General features: G+C 37.2%; 1 pseudogene across 1 annotated transcript; it reads right to left on the bottom strand.

Annotated features, from left to right (window-relative positions):
* Positions 1-10,205: 10,205 nt before the first annotated feature.
* On the bottom strand, positions 10,206-12,012 carry LOC148860747 (cytochrome P450 86B1 pseudogene; annotated as a pseudogene). Its single transcript, XR_016113125.1, has one exon. The product of XR_016113125.1 is annotated as a cytochrome P450 86B1 pseudogene (transcript).
* Positions 12,013-23,075: the final 11,063 nt, after the last annotated feature.

Raw genomic sequence — 23,075 nt, 5'->3', positions numbered from 1 at the left:
GAGTGGATAAGATCCTTCACAGAAAGTGGTGGGGTTTTGCAGTTGAAATAGTTGGCTCCATGCACCTGTGTGATTTCCCACATTTTCAGAGGTGTAACCACATCTTTGTCACTGAGATAGGAGGGAAATCTTAGAGATGAATAAATGGAAATGGAACATAAATAAAAATACCTTTTTATGTAATTAACATGAATCAATTTTAGTTCATGGACTAATTTGTGTTGCCTTTTATCATAAATGGCAAACAGATAATTCACCAAGTTGTTGGATGATAGCAAACTAAAAGGACCCAACTATGCTGACTGGTTTCGTAACCTTATGTTGGTTCTGATGTTCAAGAAATTGGACAAGGTTGCCAAAAATCCTACACCGGAACATCTGGGTGACAGGGTTTCCGAGGCCCATAAGAAAGAGTATCAGGAATGGGAGGAGAAGAACTCTTTTGCCTAGTGTTACATCATAGCATCTTCATACAATCAGATACAGAGACAATTCTATAAGATCAAAGTGTCCAAGGATATCATGGATAGTCTAAAGACAATGTATGAAGAGCAGAATCATTCAGCCAAACAAAAGGTCCTCAAATTGTTGATGACCACCCAAATGACCAAGAGCCAATCGGTCCATGACCACTACTTAAAAATGATGGGTTATATTAACAAAATGGAGGCTCTTGGTTCTCAGTTAGATGAGGACACTAAAACAAATGCCATCTTAAACTCTCTACCTCCCTCCTTCAATTAGTTTGTCATGAACTACAACATGAACAAGCCAAAAGTTAGATTTCAAAAACTCAGCAATATCTTGTAGAAGTTCAAAGAACTAATCAAGAAGGATAAGACAATAGCCATTCTTGTTGAATGTGGCAAGTCAAGCAAAAGAAAAAGGAAGGCTAAGAAGAAGCGTCAGAAGAAAGCAGGCAAGCCAAAAATGCAGAAGAAAGACAAAGCATCGGATGCGTGTTACTTTTGCAAACAGACCGAACCCTAGAAAAAAAACTATCCTCAGTACCTGGAAACCAAGAACAAAGAAGGTAATTTTGAATCTCTTGTCAAAGAGACCAATATATTGGTCACTTCTTTAACCTGCTGTATTGACTTTAGCGCTTCTACTTATGCATTTAACACATTGCAGGAGTTCAGAAAAAGGAGAAGACTGAGTGACAATGAGGTGATCCTTACCCGGAGAGTTCTACAACCATTGCAGCTACAACCATAGGAAATGTAAAATTAGTTTTCAGAGAAGGCACTGTTAAACTTAAAGATTGTCTTTATGTATCAATTTTGAGAAGAAATTTGATTTCTATTTCAAAATTGTGCAGGGATGGTTTTTCTATTTTGTTTAGTGATATGATTACTATTAAACTAAATAACAAATTCCTTACACACGGAGAACTTGAGAATGGTCTCTATGCTCTCTACCCTTCTTTGGAAACAAATACAACCGAAACTACATCGAAAATTATCCCCAAGAAAAGAACATGTGATACGGTTAATCCCACGTGCCTGTGACATTACCGACTTGGCCATATTAACATATATTGTATCACAAGATTGGTAAATGGTGGTCCTTTGGATTTTCTAAGTGTAGAAGATCTTCTAATTTATGAACCTTGCCTTAAGGTAAGATGACGAAACGATAATTTGCGGGTAAGCTTGAAAGATCTACAAGCACACTTGACCTGATACATACTGATGTATGTGGTTCCATAAATGTTAGGACAAACAACCAGCATTGTTATTTCATAACTTTCACCGACGATTACTCAAGGTATGATTACGTGTACCTAATGAGACATAAGTCTAGAATCTTTTGAAATGTTCAAGGAGTTCAAACAAGAGGTCAAGAAATAGTTGGGGAGGTAAATTAAAGCCCTTTAATCAGATTGATGAGGCGAATATCTCTCTGATGAATTCAGGGACTACTTAAAGGACAATGGGATTGTATCACAGTTGTCTCCTCCTTTTACACCACTATTAAATGGGGTGTCAGAGAGGAGAATTCGAAATCTATTTGATATGGTCCATTCACTTCTCGTCCACTCAGAACTACCTATATCATTTTTGGGAAACGCACTAGAGATTGTGACATACGTATTGAACCGGGTTCTAACCAAATCCGTTCCTAAGACTCCCTATGAGCTCTGGACCGGTAAGAAATCAAGTGTAAGACACATAAAGATTTGGGGTTGTATAGTACATTTTAAAAGAACAAGTGTTGACAAGTTGGAATCTAAGACTAGCGTTTCCTATTTGTAGGCTACCCCAAAAGCTCTGTAGGATACCTTTTCTATGACCCAAGAGAGCAAAAAGTGCTTTGTAGTCAAAATGTCTATTTTTTGGAAGAAGATTACATCTTAAACAATCATTGTCAGGAAATTGTTCTTGATGAGAAGAGCTCGGGAGTAGTGGGAGATGTCTCACAAGTTCCAGATAATACCCAACCTAGAAGATCTACCTGGGTTTCTAGACCTCTAGTTCATTATGACTATAATCAAGAAAGTTACTTGATGGAAGCCACGATCATTTTGGAAAATCCCTTGACTTATATGGAAGCTATGTTGGACATAGATTCTTTGAAGTGGGTAGGTGCCATGAAAGCTGAGATTGACTCAATGGAAACCAACAAGGTTTGGACTCTCGTAGACCCACCCCTTGGGGTGAAAGCAATTAGTTGCAAATGGATCTACAAGGGGAAGAAGGGCCCTGAGGGGAAGGTTGACACCTATAAAGCTTGTCTTGTAGTGAAGGGGTAAACTCAAAAAGAGGGAATCAATTATGAGAAAACCTTTTCGCTAGTGGCTATGCTTAAATCCATACAAATCCTGCTAGCTGTAGTAGCACACAATTACTATGAGATTTGGCAAATGGATGTCAAAACTACGTTCCTGAATGGAGATCCTACTGAAGATATCTATATGTAGCAGCCGCAAGGTTTCATTGTTGCAGGTCAGGAACACATGATGTGTAAACTTAATCGATTCATATATGAACTTAAGCAAGCTTCTAGGAGCTGGAACATCTGGTTTGACTATACTATCAAACAATTTGATTTTGAGCAGAATCCGGATGAGCCTTGTGTTTATAGGAAGACAATGAAAGATAAGGTTGCGTTTCTGGTTCTGTATATAGATGACATTCTACTCATTAGGAATGATGTAGGAATGTTAACTATGGTGAAAGTATGGCTTTCGCAGCAATTCTCCATGAAAGGTCTTGGAGAAGCCTCCCACATCTTGGGACTTAGACTCTATAGAGATTGATCGAAGATAATAGAATTGTCAAAAGATGCAGAATGGAGAACTCCAAGAAAGGAAATATTCTTTTCAGGCATGAAGTCACTCTCTCCAAAGGTATGTCTCCAAAGACTCCCGAAGAGATTGAGAGCATGAGAAAGATTACCTTTTCCTCAGCCCTAGGGAGTATCATGTATGTCATGCTGTGCACTCGGCCTGACATTGCTCAAGCGGTGAGTGTGGTGAATAGATATCGATATAACCCAGGACAGGAGCACCAGATAGCTGTAAAAAGAGTTTTGTCTGGTATTTAATGGTAGTTCACTACATATTCTAGGGTATACTGATGTCGATTTCCAGTTAGACCCAGATGATAGAAAGTCTACATTTGGTTACATCTTCACGATAGGGTCCTGTGTGTTAACAAAAATAGTCCATGACCAGGCCAAACACATTGCCATAGGTGAGGCTGCCTAATGGATGAAGTTGTTCATCATGGAATTTAGAATCCTACTATATCACCTATTCCACTGTTGTATGACAACACTGGATCTATGGGAGGTTGTTGGTAGAGGGGACATCTAGATTCAGAAGGTAGCATCAGTGGAGAATGTGGTGGGCCCATTAACTAAGCCACTAATATAGAAAGTGTTTAAGGAACACGTGGATAGTATGGGACTCCGACTTGTACCCAATTGGACCTAAGTGCAAGTGGGAGTTGTTAGACAGTGTATGCCATTAGCTCCAATCATATTGATGTATATAAGCATTTATTGTAAATGAATAAAAGTACATAATTGATTCATGTTATATTTGGTGTGTTTCTGTGTAATTACCCTTAAATTGGACACTTATGAGACTCGTGTTAGTTTAGAATGTTCTTAACCATTAGACTTGGGAAAGTTTATTCTGCCAAGGCTGACACTAATGTACTACCAAGTAGGTTGGGGTAGCTTGTCTCAACTGCTAGGGTTAGGCCTGAAGCACATGTAGTGTGTGTTTGTTTAAAACATTGAACCCAAACCATTTTCTAGTTTTTCCCTGGACCTTGGAGACTGGTGGGCAAAACTAGAAAGTTACACCTAACCCCTAGACTCGATTATGGTACTGCACTAGGTGTCGGATTGAGTTGTCTTTGATATACCAATCAATAAGATATTTAGAGGGGGTCAAAACTTGGGTATGTTGGGGCAGTCTGAGAATTATTTTGAGTGGGTGGTCATAGTGATAGGATCAACCCCTTTGTCGGACAAAGTGAATGATCAGGACTGCACTCTCTTTGATGGAAACCAAAACTATTGGCAGTTGATTTCAAACTTGTTTGAGATTTTTTTTTGCAAAATATATTTATAGGATAATACATATAATATGCTTTATGAAAAAGGTTTACAAAAGATTTTAATTCCCGGGATCCATCCGAGCAGAGAGTGCAACATTGTACCTTACAGCCAAGTGGAGGTCCTCTCTTGTTGGACAGTGTTTGATCATTAAGGGTTGAGAGGTTAAGTATAAGACCATTTAGAGCTTTTATACTTGATGGGCTAATCTCACTGAAGACCATAGTCCTTGGGCCTTCATAAGATGGCTGGACTCAAGGACCATTTAGTGTAAATGTTGGGCCCAAGCCCATACTAATGGACTCAGGGGTTCACTGTGCTTAGCAGTGAATTCATCTAGGCTTTGTCACAGAAGCTAGGCTGAATCCATATGGCTTTTGTGAGGTAAATGTTAGGGTCCCACGCCATATAATGAGACACAAGTTAGCCATCAATTAATAAAGGGATGTGAGCCACCTGCTTAATGGGCCTAAAGCCCAAAGATTAATTGGATTAATCAGTATGGGCGAATTTGGGTATTGATATGGGTTTGGATCAGTAGATAAGGATAAGAGGATAAGTCTTATCCACTTAAAGAGTTCAAATCCAAATAAAGATTTGGGTTAGGAAACTCCTAATTAGATTAGGATGTCAACTCTTTAAGATCTATATAAAAGGAGGAGGGTGAGCTGCTCCATGTTTACACACTACTCTTAGTTCTCTCTCTCTTCTTCTGATCTTGTCGCCCTAACCCTAATTCTATCTCCATTCTTGAACTAATAGAGATCAGTTATGATTTTGATTTTGATTTTTGCAAGAAAAATTAGATCTAATTTCATGCTCACCTCTCTTGATTGATTCAAGCCGTTGGATTGCATTTTTTGCCGAAGGACTATATTGTTGAACCTACTTCATCTCAAGGTACACCATCTTCAGTAGAAGCGAGTTTTGGTACTCTCTTTGGGCGTGCACATCTACTTTGGGTGTTACACGTGTGGATTCCGTATTAGGCATTGCTCTCTTTTTCTTTTGATTTCAAATTTGGTCCGATTTAGTTCAGGAACGATCCTTGAAAAATACTGTTTCTCTAAAACTGGGAATACGATTCCTGGAAGGGAGAAAAGAAATTTTGCCCAGCCACCCTGCATGGTTTGGCCATCCATATGATGAATTTCCCTTCCCTTTAGTGGGAGTAATTTTTGTGCTGCGTCTGCCTGCGTCCGTGGTTGAATAGGCCGAGAGATAGGATGGTCTAGTCATTGAGATCTCCTACACAAACACTACGACGAGCCATGAGTCATTCCTTCTTGGTCTATCCATACAATGATACAACCAATGTGAACTACACTAGGCTGGGATGCATACAATGCTCTCACACCACACATTCACCTCTCTCAGCCACGTCCAAAGGTGAACGTGCCCGGAGATAGGCTGATCCGTCATTGAGACCTCTGGCATATACACTACGATGAATCATAAGTCATTCCATCTCGGTCTGTGCATACAATGATACAACCAATGTGGACTACACTAGGCCGGGATGCACAGAGTGCTTCTATACCACATGTTCACCCCTCTCAGCCGCATCCGAAGGTGAACGGGCTCGGAGATAAGCTGATCCGGTCATTGAGACCTCCGGCACAAATACTACGATGAATCGTGAGTCATTCCATCTCAGCTTGTGCATACAATGATACAACCAATGTGGACTACACTAGGCTGGAATACACACAGTGCTCCCACACCACATGTTCAAGGGGGAAATTAAACTAGTGCTAGCCTATAGGTAAAATGACTACATTACAGTCTTAGGCTTTAGTCCTTGAAAAACAAACACTTGGAACTGTTCATTTTAATTTCACCCTGAAGTAAATAATTGGCTCCCTAGAGTAATTGTAGCAATTCCGTCACCCATGATTGTTGTCAATGTCGTTCAAGCTCCAACATAACCATGCCCATCTTGGGTCTCCCTTTTCCAATTATGTTCATGCATTGAAACATCAACCTTGTCAAATTCTTCACTCCCTCTAAAGTGAAACAACTCGCTAGCAGCCGATGGTCCACAAAATTATTTGAATGCAGGCATGATTCTACCTTCACAGAGAGGGGACTTAAATAGTAAGGAAGCAAAGAATAAAAGACTGTATATGAATATTTTATAAGAATAAATAGGTTGCATGCAAATATGCTATAAATGAATATACAAATTTTTTAGCTGACCAAAAAGAGAACCTAACTTGACTTTGGCTGCTGAATAATAGCAATGTGAAAATTTATGTTTTTTTTTTTTTTTATTGCCATCAATTCTTAAATGGTGATGGAGAACAACTTTACAAGGACTAGCAACAATTGTCTCAACTCTAGAACAAAACGATTTAAACATATCAATGAAGCAAATCGTTTTCCAAACTCCAATTCCAAGCATGTATTACTTGGGAATGCATTTAGATGTCAAGGACGGTGCTGTAAGAGGTAAAACAATGTGTAGAATTTTGGTAGTCTTGTTTGATTGGAGTTTTAAATTTTAATATACTCTCTACATCACTATAGTGTTTATTCTAGATTTCTACCACCAAACACTGAACAAATTTGTTTAAGGAAAAAACTGAAAAAGCACATAGGGGATGCTTCTTTACCCACTACATCAACCTTTCATGGGATCCCAAGGAATTGATCTTTAATGTCTCTTGTCCTGTTATGAGCTCCAAAAGAAATATCCCAAAGCTGTAGACATCACTCATTTCAGAGAGTGTTCTTGATTTTCCTACCCTAACAAATAAACCCATAGTTAATTGATCAAACAAAGGAAAAGACTCTCAACAACTATATATAAGGATAGGGGAAATGAAGATATTCAGGATCATGGAAAAGTATAAATGTTAAGGACAGTGTTGTAAGAGGTAATACAATGTGTTGGTTTCTGGTAGTCTTGTTTGCTTGGAGTTTTAAAATTTAATATGCTCTCTACATCATTATAGTGTTTATTCTAGACTTCTACCATCAAACACTGAACAATTTTGTTTAAGGAAAAAAATGTAAAGGTACATAGGTGATGCTTCTTTACCCACTGCATCAAACTTTCATGGGATCCCAAGGAATTGATCTTTAATGTCTCTTGTCCTGTTATGAGCTCCAAAAGAAATATCCCAAAGCTGTACACAACACTCATTTCAGAGAATGAGTGATGTGTACAATGGTTGAACCCATCATTCACCCTCTGCCATTATCATCGGTGATATCTCACTACCATTCAATCCAATCTTTAAAAGCAACATTTCCATTTTCGATCCAAGGAAACACGAGGTAAACTTCTGACATCATATAAATATATTTTCTCCCTTTTCATTCACGGCAGAGTAAGTTGCAGGGTCAAGTTCTTAGTTCTGCTAAAAGTTTATTTTCGTTTCTTCCTATCTGTAATAAGGCCCCTTTGTTGGTTTCATTGTTTTGGCATTCTCTAAAGGATTATTTGTTGTTGCTTCATCATCTCATTTCCAACTAATGGCTTCGGCGCTCTCTAGCATATAGTTTTTTTTTTTAATTGCAGAAAGTTCTCATTATATTTGTATCTTTTTCTTTTTTATTCATCATTTGCTTTGTTCCTATGGATTCAAGAGCATCTATGTTTTTCCTCTATTCGAGTTCTTAGTTCTGCTAAAAGTTTTTTTTTTTTTTTTTTTTTTTTGTTTCTTCCTATCTATAATAAGGCCCTGTTGTTGTATTCATTGTTTTGGCATTCTCTAAGCTGTTTGGTTGTAGTGCAAATTTGCACTAGTACAAATGCATGGGAGTGCAAATGTAAAAAATTCAAATTCTTGTTTAATTTTGTTTTGGCTTTTACTCTATTCTACTTCATGTCTTAATTTACTTCATGTGTACTACAATCAAACAAAATAAGTTAAAATTTGAAAGAAAAATAGGTTAGAACTTACACTCAAATCATTTGCACTGCCATGGTTTTGTATCAATGCAAATTTATTTGCCTTGCAACCAAACACAACCTAAAGGAATATTTGTTGTTGCATCATCGTCTCATTTCCAATTGATGGCTTGGGCGCTCTTTAGCATATAGCTTTTTTTATTTGTAGAAAGTTCTTATTGTATTTGTATCTTTTTCTTTTTTTTATTCATCATTTGCTTTGTTCCTGTGGATTCGAAAGCATCTACGTTTTTCCTTTGCTTGAAGAGAGTGACAATTTCACTCTATCAATCCCTCTGGTTAGGCATCAAAGTCTGAAGTTTTGTGTTGTTAAAAGAAGTTTAGAAAAGGGGATTTAAAATTCACATTGACTGGAGAGAGGAGTCCCTAACCCCTTCCTTCCCTCCCTCCCTCTCTCTTTATCTCTCAATTTACCCAGAGTAGCCTTGTCTAGGCCGAGGAGTGTGGAGTCTCTAGCATCCAATTAATTTTAAAAATTACAACTATAGGAGGCCCATCACTCCCCTTTATGGCTTTATCTATTCTGATGGGTGACAACACCATCTGCTCATCCATGAAATGAACAACTGTTTTTTTTGACGTTCATAACATAGAATCAAGGCCTTTGATGTATTTATTACAATGGCCCCACCGAGACATTAGTTTATTCAAATTCAAGGTTCAAAGTGGGTCATAACAACAAATAAAAGGCCTTGAATTGTTTGTTTCAACGTAGTACTACGACAGTGTCATAGCAAATGTGGTTTGAATATTTAAAGCGTCTTATTTAATGTTTCAGGTGGATGAGGATAGTTTGGACACTTAAAAGATTGGTTCACCCACTGGATTGAAATTGATGAGCCTAATAGAAGTGATGTGGTTTCAGTGTTTACGAAGTGTTTAATGGTGATGTGGCTAATTGGGAGAGCATGCTTTAAACTAATTTTTGAGAAGACTTCTTTCAACATCTTTGCTATAATAAATAGGATAGAGGCACAGATGTTTGACCTATGTGGATCTATTCTATGGGAGGATAACCAGTAACCAGAGAGTAGATGTGGGTGTTGTTCCTTCTTCCTCTAACATACATTGGCAAAGCCCACCTGTACACTGTATTAAATTTAATTTTGATGGTGCTACATCAAATACTAAAGCAGGGGCTGGCTTGGTTGCGAGGGATCACATGGTTCATTGATCACTGCTCGTTCCATGGCTTTTCCAGTTTGCTCTCTAGTGGAGATTGAAGTGCTAGCTTTAAAGGAGAGTCTGGAACTAGCCCTGGATCTCCATTTTCACAATGTTATATATATATATATATATATATATATATCTTTGAGGGGATTCTCTTACTATAATGACCTCCCTATTGGAGGTCTCAAAGGATACTCCTTGGTGTATAAAACATCACGTTTCTGATTGCAAGGTTTCGTTAAATAGAATTCCCCATAGTTCAATGCAGTTCATCAAAAGATTCAAGAACCTTGTGGCACACTTACTGGCAAGAACCTGGTCCTCTGTTCCAAATTTTCTACGTCAGGCATTCCTAAATGATTGTACAATGAACAATTCCAGTTATATCTCATGCTAATTGTGTTGTCAAAAGATTCAAGGGAGTTTGTGTACGTTTGCCTATCTTTCCTACTTTTTTCTTTCAAACTAAACACAGCCTTAATTACATCCTTTTGAATAAAAAAAAAACTAATAATATCAAAAGAAACAAAAGAAGAAACTTTAATTACTAACTTAAATCGTCAATCTTTGCATTAACTTGGTTAGTTATACATGCATTAATAAGGCCTTAATTCAACTGGACTAAGCCTTGCACGGACAACTAACAATATGGGGTCGTTTAAGAGATATAACTAATTAAACTAGTACGACTTGATTAAATACTAATTCTAATATATTAGAACAAACTCCTTTCTTTTACGTGGACCATCAATCCATCATTTACTTGAAGAACAACTGTTGATTTCAAGGAGACTGGATGATCATCTTCCACTTGAATATGGAAATTGGAGAGGATAGCAGCAGCGGCCAACTTCATGTTGGTGAAAGCCATGTCCCTCCCTATGCAAATTCTTGGGCCACCTCCGAATGCAAATAACAATTTGGAAATCATGTCATTATTCAGAGTCCCATCCGCTTTAATCCACCTCTCCGGCTTGAATTCCAAACAATCCTCCCCCCATATTGATGGAATCCTTGCTAGAGAGTAAACTCCAAGCAGAACCTGCATCCCTGGTTTGACAACACTGCCATCAGGGAGGACATCCTTCTTAACGACTCCCTTTCTGTTCAAAGGGACGGGAGGAAACAACCTTAGTGTTTCACAAAATGCTGCATGCAGATACAACAGATTCTTCAAATCATCTGGTTCGAACATGAATTTCTTCTTGCCTACCGCATTAACCTCACCTTTTCTCTCCCTCTGAGAGAATACAAACCTCAACTCTTCCAGGAGTTTTGCCTCCACACGAGGGTTTCTGTTAAGCGACCAGAAGAACCAGAGAAGACCTGAAGCTGTAGTGTCCCGCCCAGCTAGGAAGAAGTTGAGAACCGTGTCTCTAAGGAACTTCACCCTAGCCTCAGACCAGTCGGGCTTCTCTCCTTGTGATCTAATGTAGGTGGAGAGTAAGCTATTTGTTTCTGATTCTACTCCTTTAAGCACTTCTTCTTTCTTACGCCAAATGATATCATAAATCGTATTATCAGCGACTTCACGTGCTTTGGCCAACTTCTTCTCCGTTCCGACCTTCAACAAACGGAGCAACTTCCAATAAAACGTTGGCGTCAAAATCCTGTAAATCACGGCCTCCTGTGCATCATCAACAGCTGTAGCCACTACGTTAGTCGGAAGCCCTTCTGCAAGACATCCCAAATCTTTTCCCGAGATTGTAATATTAATGGTATCAAAGGTGTACCTCAGAAACAAATCCTGCAAATCTACTGGACAACCTTCTTTGGCCACGTTAGCCAACACAGGCAGAAGTTTGTTCTGAATGGCCTTCTGCACAGTGCTGTTGACGAAGCTTCTGAAATCAACCGACCTGAAAGCCCAGTGTGCACTCTTCCTCTGCGTTTGCCAGGACTCAGAATCGGCGTTGAAGATTCCCTCGCCCAGAATTTCGAATATCTGCATGAAATTCTTGCCTTTTGGATAGTTGGCAACGTTGGTCTTGAAGATGTGCTCTAAGTTTTGGGGATCACAAGTCACCAGGTAGTCGAGGTTAGACAAGACGGGGCCCTTCAGGTAGAAGGAATTGGTGCCGAGCTTGATGAAAACCTCCGTCATCCATTCATGTATCTTGTAGCTGTTCCAGGCCAACACCGGGAACGAGCCCAGCAAAGGCCAGTTGGCGTAGACTTTGTTGTATTGTTTGCGTTGGAAAAACCATTTCAGAATGAAGAAAAGAAGAACAGCTACCAAGATGTGGTATGCAGAGACTGTTGGGAGGAATGGGATGGTGAACGCCCACGCCATGGCCATCTTTTTCCCTTCCTTCTGATCTTCTCTGGTTAGCTTAGCTACAACTGTGCAGAATTAACGAATGCAACGCGTTACATTTATAGTTGAAAAGAATGCAGGAAAAAATGCGTTTAGATAGTGTTTGGTAGCGTGGGCGTTTTTTGAGATCGATTTTCAAGAAAAAACGTTCATGCTTGTAAGATTGTTTTCAAAAAAAACACTTTAATTTTGTCAGAATATTTTTGCCATGTAGGCATTAAGTGATTTTCATCACTGTTTTTCATGCATGTGGTAAGATTAATCAACGTTGGGGGCAACGGTTCATCAATGCATGAAAGGATAAATTAAAGGTTTCATGCATTGGTGGGGTCCCGATTTACGAGATATGCCCAATTTTTCAATAAACACCTAAACAAAACATTCACATATGGATCCAATGTAACACCATTTTTTTGAAAAACGGCTACGATTCCAAACATCCCCTTAACTAGTTTGAACACTAGAATTTTGTATAGGTTGAAGTCTTCATTGAGATTGAGAAGTTCTTTAATTTGTAATGAAAAGCTCAACCACCACGAACTGTAATTCTTCAAGTTGGTTGGACATCGACATTAAAATAGGTCCGTGATGTTAGCTGCCCTTTATTCTCGATTGGGGAAGGGGGCCATCTCTCTCGTTAATTATGCATGTGAGCCCCACCAAGCACCAACCATAACTCTTCAGGGATTTTGGGTTTTCCGATCATATGAATTGTACAGCTTTCGGTGTGGGGTGTTTGGGCTGCTTTTTTATCGCCCCTGCTTCTGTATTCTGTTTTTTATTTCTTTTAATAAAAAACCCTTTGCTTTTTTACTTTGTGAAAAACAAAAATCAAACGCAAAAATACTTTTTGCTTTATTTTGCATGGTCGTCGTCATGGAGATCGCATTCTATGGACCTTTCGGTCTACCTTTTTCATGTAAATACTTAAGTGCTTCTATTAATGGTCATTAACGGTGATCTAACTCATTGGCTGACTTTCCACGTTCCACTCAGATCCTTTTGAAGAATGTTGATCTTGACCTTCCTTTTTTGCGTTTTAGTTAGTTGTTTGCTTGTTTTATTGAGAGATCATTTGGTTTCTTTTTTTAATTACTGTTCATAGCTTTCTTGATGATTTTTTTGTATATAGATTTTCTCGAGTGGTAAGTCTTCCCCCTCCTAAGCTATTAATTTTTTGAAATCTACTGGGGGAAAATTTTGGAGATTAAAAAAATGGAAATCTTAAAGGAAGGTAAGTTTTGGACAATAAAACTCAATGACATGGGGCTTTTAGGAGGTTTTGAAAAGTTATATATGATAAAATTAAGAGAAATGCAAAAAAAGTCATGGTGAGTTTATACTATTCATTTTCTTTGATGTGGTTAATTAATATAGGATCCAATGAAAGATGGGAGTTAATACCCTAAATATAAGACAGTGAAAGGGGAATGAGGAGAAATATAGTAGTTTAAATGACATTTTGTACTCTCACTTTAAAGAGGGACCAAATTCAAAAATAGGCATACTATAGTCAATAATATGATTTAGTAACTGTTAATCGGATTAATTTCTTAAATATAAGACTTAATGAGAGGAATTTGAATAAGGATAAAAAGTGGTTCAAATTACATTTTTGCCTTTATAATTAAAGAGGGACCAAATTCTAAAATTGGAGTATTTTAGTTAAACAAAAGTTTTATGCATCATTCACACTTTAAATGGTATTATAAATTCATAGCTCTTGATGGACTTCAAACTTCTATCCCTTGGTTTTTGTTGGATATTTTAAACAATTACCAAACAAAAAAAAAAACCTTGATTACATGGGTTGTGCCATATTATCCGTATAATAAACAAGTTGTATTCATATAGGAAAACTTAATATTATTAATTAATCGTGTTGTATTTGTATTAACATATATTTTGATGAGGGGTAATTTGGTCCTCCCAAACAAGTGGCGACATGTGGCTCTTATTGACATCTCAACACTAAGTTAATAGACCAACTCGACAGGTTAGCTTGGAGTACCTTGCATAGCTCAATGTCGACCTTGGCAAAGGCGAGTTAGCAAAGCTCATAAGGTCACCGACGACCTGGCCAAGAAGCCAGTTGAGCTGAGGTGAGCTAAGGCAGCCTCGTACGAGTGAGTTCGCTAATCATTCATGTAAACTCGTTACCGAAGGCACTGGCATTGCGACCATTAGAACAGCTCGCCGTACCGGGTGCTAGATTCTACTCGAACGAATTATATTCATCGTGCGGTACTCGCAACCGACACATTAATATGCCCTATATTACGGAAATAGTTCTGCCAGAAGCTCAGGGACGTTACCGAAGTACCCTGAGCCCCTCGACAACTCTAAAAGACATCCAGATCCATCCAAGAAAGGTACGTGCATTGACACTCTCAAGCTCCCTCACACTTTCAGAAAATATCTCTTACTGACTTAAGCATCGAAGTGCCCTCCTCGAGTAAAAGACACCTGGGCACTCTCACCTTCTTGCCCTTGCAGCACACTTTAGATTGCATTTATATGCATCAGCTCAGCAAGCTTTGGCTCAATCCAGATTGCACGACATCATATTTGATTACCCTTACCTTGATATGACACAAGAACACAAATTGAGACTCTTAATAATTAGCCTCTTGTTTTGATGTAAATTGTTTTGTTTATATTAATAGGAAGTCTAAAAGAGCTGCTTATGTGAAAGCTCAAACGTCTAAGAGCCCCTTTGGGAGGGCTCCAGCTCACTGTAAGTATTTTTGAGAATTTTGCGTTTTCCCAAAATATAGTTTCACAGCTTTCCATATGATCGAGGCTTACCTTGCAGTTGCTTGTAGCGGCTTATGGCCCCATCTAGGACCGTCCATAAGCTATGTTTGATAATAATTTTAGAAAAACCAAAATAGTTGTCTTTCAATCAAAAACTAGTCATGACTCTAAGATGCATGAAATTTGATAAGCAAACGTGGAGCATAAGGAGCCTGCAAAATTAAAGTATAGATGAAGATGGGTCAAACTGATCCTGAGCTACCCATTAAAAACTAGTTCGTACGACCAAGTTTGCTAGAGGATCAGATCCCACTACCACCAAGAGTTTTGGGGTTATGGGTATGGGGGATGTGCTCCCTTTATTGTATATCCCAATGGACCAAAAATAAATATCATCCCTAAGGAAAGTGTATTTGGTTTATTATTCATTTGTTCAAAAGAAAAAAAGGAAAATAAAAAAAATAGTGAGTGAATTTTAAGAAATTTAATGAAGTAATTGAGGGGAGAAAATTAGTTGAATGAGTTATTAGATAAGAGAGAATTAACGGGATGATTAATGAGAGAGAATCAAATGAATTAATAAGAAATACAAGAGTTTATGATGAGTTAATGAGAAAGACAAAAGTCTTAAAATTGATTTGCTACTTGAGTTATTTTATTCAATTTTAAAAATACAGAAAAAGAAAGACATGCTGACGTGTCCTGCCAAATAAGTTCTAAAGTGATTGATTCTCTACCCAATGAGAAAATAAGAGTTATTATGGTATTAAAGAGAATCTTAACGGCTAACAATAAGCATAATCCTCATCTAAGTTTCAAGGTGAACTCTAATTAATGTGGGAACATCTCATTGGTAATAAGAAGTACGCTATAATATATATAACCAAAGTGAATTCTAGCTTGCTGATGTTTGGGGACGTGCTACCCCCATCTTGTGTAGCCCTTTGTTTATATAAATAAAAAATGAAATCAGCTTATGTTAAATAGCCACGTGGCAAATGATGAATTTTAAATTCCTACCCCATGTTTTATTATTTTCTGTTCTCCGTCGGAGATGGACGGGTACAGGAGTGCTTTTTGATTCCTCTGTTCCGTAAGCTCAACAATCTATTTATACAAAATTTAGACTTTTAATTTACAGAAAAGTACATTGTGTCACATTAAGTAGTTGAATACTAAAATATCAATACCCGCCTTAGCATCTATTCGGATTTCCGAATTAATAACTACCCAACTGTACTATTAAGCTAAAATTTCTTAAAATATGCTGAACATTCATTTTCCCTTTGATTTTAATTTATGGGCACCTAACGAGCAGAGATAGGTATAGGGAGAACTAATTTATTCACGGAATTTGGTAGGTGGCGTCATGGACCGATAACAAATGGCATGGACTTTAACACAGTCACCGCAATTGTGACCACATAGTATTGCTTTGCTTTTATTAAAATTAGTTGAGTTGCACGATAGGCATGAATAAGAGGAAAGAGCGGAAAAACTCTGAATATAAAATAGAGCCCACTTTCAATCCGACGAGAATTGGAGCCATACGTAGTAGAGATGTGTCGGGAGATAGAGAGTGGATACGAAAAGTGAGTAGCAAATCTAGAGTGTGTAAAATAAAGGGTAACCTCCTTGATGGAGGGTTAACCGTCCGTCCACTCGTCAGCAGAACCATTTAAACATAAAAGACACTATTAAAGAATGAGCTAAGTAGTTGAAGTTTCTACCAATGAAAATAAATGAATATCTATTTTCAAAACACCAATCTTCAATTAATTCATCCATCTCCAAGATGGTGTTGGGCTTTTAGACAACAAAAGGAGAAAAGAAACCATTTATGATAGTTTTTACAGTCAAAAGATGTATCGGACTTTTACAGCAGAACCATATGTGTGTCTTTTCACATATCTTTCCGCATCCTTTCGTCGTGAGAATAAAATGTAAAAGACGCAAAAAGTTATCTTCATTTTAAGATTTTCAAAATTAGCCCAAAATAGATTTTTTATGTCTTTTAGTCATTCCATCTTTTAGCAACTGATTCTTTCATGCATTAAATAGAAATAGATAAAAAATCAGTCTACCCCCACGTATAAACAACCAAAAGACCATACGAAAAGACACGCCAAGATATATTTTCTATTGAGCCTATCAAAAAGCGTACAATGCTACATATAAAAAGCTCGGATGAGACAAATAAAAAATCAAGGATACAAAATAGGGCACGTGGTCCAAATCTATAATATATCCATCAAAACATAAAGATAATTTAAGAAATTAAATAAATAAGACAAGGTAGACATGTGAGCTCCAGGTGGGCAGAAAAAAAAAGATGAGATGCGTTTAAAGTATTTCTAACACTCCCCCTTAATTCAAACCGTCTCAACACCAAATAAATTCCTCAGTTTCTAGAAGCTTTCTTTTGGAAGTGCTTTGGTGAATAAATCTACAATTTGATTTCTTCAAGCTTGATTTCTTCTTTTTCTACGATCTCTCTAACGAAGTGATGGCGGATCTTAATATGCTCGGTTCTCCTGTGAAATACAGGATTTTTTTGTCATGGCAATAGTAGACTTGTTGGCATAGAACAATTCAGTAGCACCTTTTTGATTTTGATTCAAGTCGGTCAAAATTCTTCTCAGCCATACTACTTGACAAGCAGCACTAGTGGCAACGATGTACCCTGCTTCTGAACTTGATAGAGCTATTGATTGTTGCTTTTTTGTTGCTCAAGATAAGATTAGTCTAGGTCCAAGACTGATGGCATAATAATGAATATGTGCTCTTCATGTCCTCTGTACGAGTTCAAATCTGCACACCACAACGTCCCATAGTACATTCCCGCCCTGTATTGTGAACATCTTCCGATGATAGTATCAGTCTTGATGATGTTATCATTGATAGATGTTCCCAATACATGGTGAAAATGTATTGTGGGACGTTATGGGGCTCTCCTTTGTAGGGCGTGTTCTCCCTTGTGGGGCGTAGATGTAAACTCCCTCTGTACAATCTGCCCAATTACTATCAGTATAGGCAACAAGCATGAAACTTTTGCTGCACCAAAGTGTGCCAAAGTTTAGTGTTCGGCGAACATTTCTTAAAACTCTCTTTGCAGCACCAAAGTGATGTTTACTTGGGTTTTGCATGAACCTGGAAATCAAGCTGATTGAAAACATAATGTTAGGCCTTGTTTGAGTGGGATAAATTAACCCACCAGCCATGCTTCTAAATTCTTTTGCATTTACCTTTCACTTCCATCTTCCAAGGTGAGATTTTCACTTGAGTTCATTGGAGTTTTTGCAGCCTTACATTTAGACATGTGAAAATTTTCCAACAAAGTCTTGGACATACATTTTTTGACACACAAAATTTCCTTTAGCATCTTTCGGATTACTTGTTGGATTCCCAAGATCTCAAATTTGTCATCTCAAATTCTACCATCATTTTTTGGTTAATTTCTTTAATGAAGGACTTGTGAAGATAATATCATCAACATATAGACACACTATGAGTATATCCATACCTTGGACTTTCATATAGAGAGTTGGTTTTCTCTCACTTCTTGAGAAGCTGTTGTCAAGAAAGTGCTTGCCAATTTTACTATACCAAGCTCTTGGGGCCTATTTAAGACCATACAAGTGCTTGTCAATTTCTTCTTTTAGATACACAATTTATTTGAGTGGTAGATGGTGGTGATAGTTGGGATATAACTCCATTGTCCTTTAAGTAATCCCTAAACTTATTTTAGAGATATTCACCACCATGATCTAGTTATACTGTTTTTATCTCTCTACCTAACTGCCTCTCAACCACTTGTCTAAACTTTTTGAATTTTTCAAAGGATTATGACTTGTGTTGCATTAGGTACAAATACATATACTGAGAATAATCATCAGTAAAAGTAATGAAGTAGACATATCCGTGTTTAGCCCTTACATTTAAGGGGCCAGATACATTACTATGTATAATGTCTAAAGTACCTATGGTTCTTTGGTCTTTTTCAATAAATGGCATTTTAGTCATCTTGCCTTAAATGTAAGGTTTACAATCTAGAAGATCTTCTATGAATAGAAATCCAATGGACCATCTCTAAGTAGTATTGTGATTCTTTGTATATTTATATGGCTAAGTCTAAAATGCCACAAGTAGGTTAGACTAATGGTATCATGAGCTCTCTTTGTGAGAATAATTTCGGTGATGGTTTTAGTTACTTTTGTTTCTAAGGTAGGATGGAGAACATATAGACTATTTTCTAATTTCCCAAGGGCAATGGATTTTTTATTCAATTTGATAGTAATCTTATTACCAAAATGTAAAGAATAACCTTCATTTCATAACTTTGAAACGAAAATCAAATTTCTTCTTAATTGCAAAATGTAAAGACAATATTTAAGTATAATAAATCATTCCCTAAAAACTAAATCTAGTGTTCCTATAGAAATAGCAGCAACAAATGCTGAAGTTCCCATGTAGAGTATTGCCTCTCCCTCAGTCAGTCTTTGGCTTTTCCCAAACCCCCACAATGAATTACAAGCATGGGTTAAGGCTCCTAGGTTAATACACCAAGATAGGTAGAAATGGCCAACATGTTACTCTCCATGACTAGTGATTTGAAATTAACTTCAAAAGGCTTATTCTTTATGAAATTCAGGTATTGTGGGCAATTCCTCTTCCAATGCCTCATATATTTACAAAAATGGTATTCATCCAATGGTTTGTCTCTTTTCTGCTTTTTGGACTTAGATTTTTTCTTCTTTTGAGGTTTCTTGCTCTGCTTCATCATTTTCTTCATATTTTTCTTTCCTCCTACAAGAAGAGCAATGGATGTTTCTTTCTTAATCAGTCCTTTAATTCTTTGTAATATGTTGCTAAGCTCATTTAAGGTAACATCTATTTTATTCATATTAAAATTCATTATGAATTAATTGAAGAAAGTAGGAAGAGAGTTAAGAATGGCATCAGTCTCAACGTCATCTTCCAAGGAGCTACTAAGTGCCACCAATTCATTAATGCATCCCATCATTTTCATGGCATGCTCATGAATTGGTTGGCTCTTTGTCATACGAGTGGTCATCAACATTTTAAGAAATTTTTGTCTAATAGAACGGTTTTGTTCCTCATACATGCATGGTTTTAATTCCTTCCAATATTCCTTTACTAATAGAGACATTCTAAAATTGTTTTTAGAAGGAATTATCCAATGAAACAAGGATGTAACACTTGGCGATAGAATTCTTATCTAATAGAGACATTTAAAGCATTCTGGGTGACAACCTTATCCAAAATTTCAAATATGAGTACTTTATTGAGGTTATGTCTCCAATCAATATAATTTGGGCATTTAAGCTTTTTGTGATCAAGGAAGATTTGGCTTGGGTATCTTTGTCATTTCTATAAATGCCAAATTATTTTAAATAATGGAAGGCCTTTAGAGATAATTTCATAAATTTGCCCCTATATTTCTACTTATATCTTCATGAGGAAACTGAACAATTAAATCCCCTTTGTTGGTATAAGGTTTGTTTAACCTCAGTGACTCCTACTAACTTTTATAAAGAAAGACTTCCTATTGGTCTGGCACATAAGTTGCAACGAAGGGATCCTCTTGAGGAGGATCTAATCATAGACTAATTTACCAAGAGAGATCAATGATCTTAAAATATCTTGGGGATGGTGTGCATCCACCCATGATACGTAGGAGATTCACATAAAGTCTAAACAATGCCAAGTCCTTATGGCTATGTGGCGAATCCAACACGTTCAACAAGTTTAACAACTACATAATAAAAGCATATAAGTAAAATGGGCTTAACCCAATTAACATTATAACATAATGGGCCCATTAAATAGCTTTAAGTCATAACCTATTTCTGACTAAAGTCTCATCTCAAGTGTTGGGCCCAATTGCAATGCAATACAGCCCAAAACGTGGACAACATTCTAGTTAGATTGAGCCTCTAAACGATCCTGATTTGCATGAGGTTTCAGCACCTCAAACCCTTTATTTGATTTCTGAAAAATCACATAATGAAATTATTTTCATGGCCACAACATGTTGCCACCATGACAGCTTGAAGCCGCCACTTGTGCTAAGGTTAATCCTAGCCACTCGATTTAAGGTTTATTATGTTGTAACTTCATGCAAATCCTATGGTGTGATCCGATGTTTCCAACAATTAAAACGCAAAAAGCATAACAAAAACATAGAAAATAATCACAATCGCAGATGCACCAAACCTTGGCTGAATTGGCTATGGTGATCTCCTTCATGCAGCAGACAGTACATCAAGATTGTTGAACACTCACAATAATAAAAAATCGCTTAAATCGATATACATAAAATATTAAATTTTTGGGCATCCAAATGATTTAATCTATCATGGTTCAATGTTACAAATTGAACTTAGCTCTGATAAAACTGAATAATGATCATCCAATGATCATGTTGTGTGAAAATTCCAGCCATTAGATGGTGAGAAAACAAATTTCTATTGAAACCCTAACGCTGGAATCGCAAGGGAGAAAAATTCTGGGTTTTCTCCTCTTGGATCAAATGGGTTTTGGACCATTAAATAATTGATCTTTTGGGTCAAGATTCAATGAATTACTCAACTAGTTACCTGATTTTGAAGTCTATAATTTCAGAATCATTGTGGTGTTCACACCTAAGCCAAATCTTCCTTAAAAAGTTGCAATGAATTGAAAATGGTGCAACTTTGACCTTTTTCACGATTTTTGGCAATGAGTCTTGGATTCTTTTTCCAGAAGTTACAACAGCAAAGTTCTAACCTTTTTCACGATTTTGGGCAATGTTTTTAACCCAAAACAAACCTAGAAGAGTGTTTGAAAGAGTTGATAAAAGGGCTGGTCAAATGGGGTTCAAAACCCTAAGTTAAAAGCTCTTACAAGGTAGAGTGGAATTCAGCTAGCAATGAGAGAATAGGATAGATGTGACCCCTTAGTGTTCCAATATATTTATAGACCTTGGGAGGGCTGAATGAGCCCTCTCCTAATCCAATCCAGCTCTCTTAAATCAGCCATTAGATTGGAGTCCACTAGCTAGACTAACTAGTCAAATCTTAGTCTTACTAGACTTCTCTAGTACATGCTTAACTAGGACTCTAATGTGAGATTTCTAGTTATCCATTAACCCTTTAATAGTTCTTGAAAATTTATTATTCAATTAGGAAATTACAACTTTTATGGTATGGGACCCACAACTCGATGAGAGAGCCAATATATTACATGCTTTATGCAAGTTAGTGGAGTCAGCTACTTCAATTTTCATTAGCCTCATATGCTAATTCGATCCATGCTGATATGGGCTTAAGTAATCAGGCCCATAAAGTGTCTAAGCACTTAAATTATTTGGGACTCCACCATCCTAGAGGCCTAAGTCATTTGGTTTAGCCCATTATGTGATAATCAAATCAATGCAATCCAATTAAACACTTGCAATTAACCTATTTGCTAAAAATACTTGACACCATATTAAGGGAAAGAACTTTTTCCCTCTTTGTCCTTATTACAGTGTTCAACTTATAACACCACTTGGATCCTTCACGAAGGATGCAGATAATCTTATTGTCAACAAATTCAAGAGTCTAAAGAAGAAGTTGTACAAAGTACTCTCTATGTCCTGACACAATAGTAGATCCTATCACATTGTTCATCAATTGACATACCATCCTTGAATGCCCCAAAACACCCAGATATTTAACCCCAAAAGGATTTCACTAGTTGGTATATCAAAGATAAACCAATTTACAATTTGATATCAATATCAAGTTTAAGAGTAAAGAGCAACACTAATTGTTCCACCTATCACAAAGTCTAAGAATATGTTAGGTTCGGTTCACTACAAGAAATGTGCCAAATACGTCGGTATAGCTCTAAATGAGCTACTTCGACAGTCAACCAATGCGTCTGGTAAGATATTGTCAGTATAGACATATACCAATGGATTTGTTCGTCGGTATAATGTGTAAACACCTATATCGACGACATTCTAAACCGTCAGTCAAACTATCCATCGGTGTACATCATAAGTACAGGGTATGGTGTAAATTGCTATATCGACGGATTCGTTCATCACAATATGGGTCGTGTCTGTCAGTATAGGTTCAATTTATACCAACTGATTGTAGGCATTGGTATAGGATCAGGATATACCAACAGAGGTCATTCGCCCGTATAGGTTCAGGATATACCAACAAAGATAGTCCGCCGGTATAGGTTTAGGATATACCAATCTGTTGGTATAGATGGTATTTTTTTTTTTTTACATTTCCCTACAATCCTGTTTGCCTAATATGTCCAACACAAAAAGAACACTTGTGC

The sequence above is a fragment of the Nelumbo lutea genome, chromosome 4, assembly GCF_056320005.1.
Source record: "Nelumbo lutea isolate HS-2025 chromosome 4, American lotus-T2T, whole genome shotgun sequence".
NCBI classification, from domain to species: Eukaryota; Viridiplantae; Streptophyta; class Magnoliopsida; order Proteales; family Nelumbonaceae; genus Nelumbo; species Nelumbo lutea.
The sequence above is the reverse complement of the archived record's forward strand: the minus strand, read 5'-3'. Positions and strand labels throughout refer to the sequence as shown.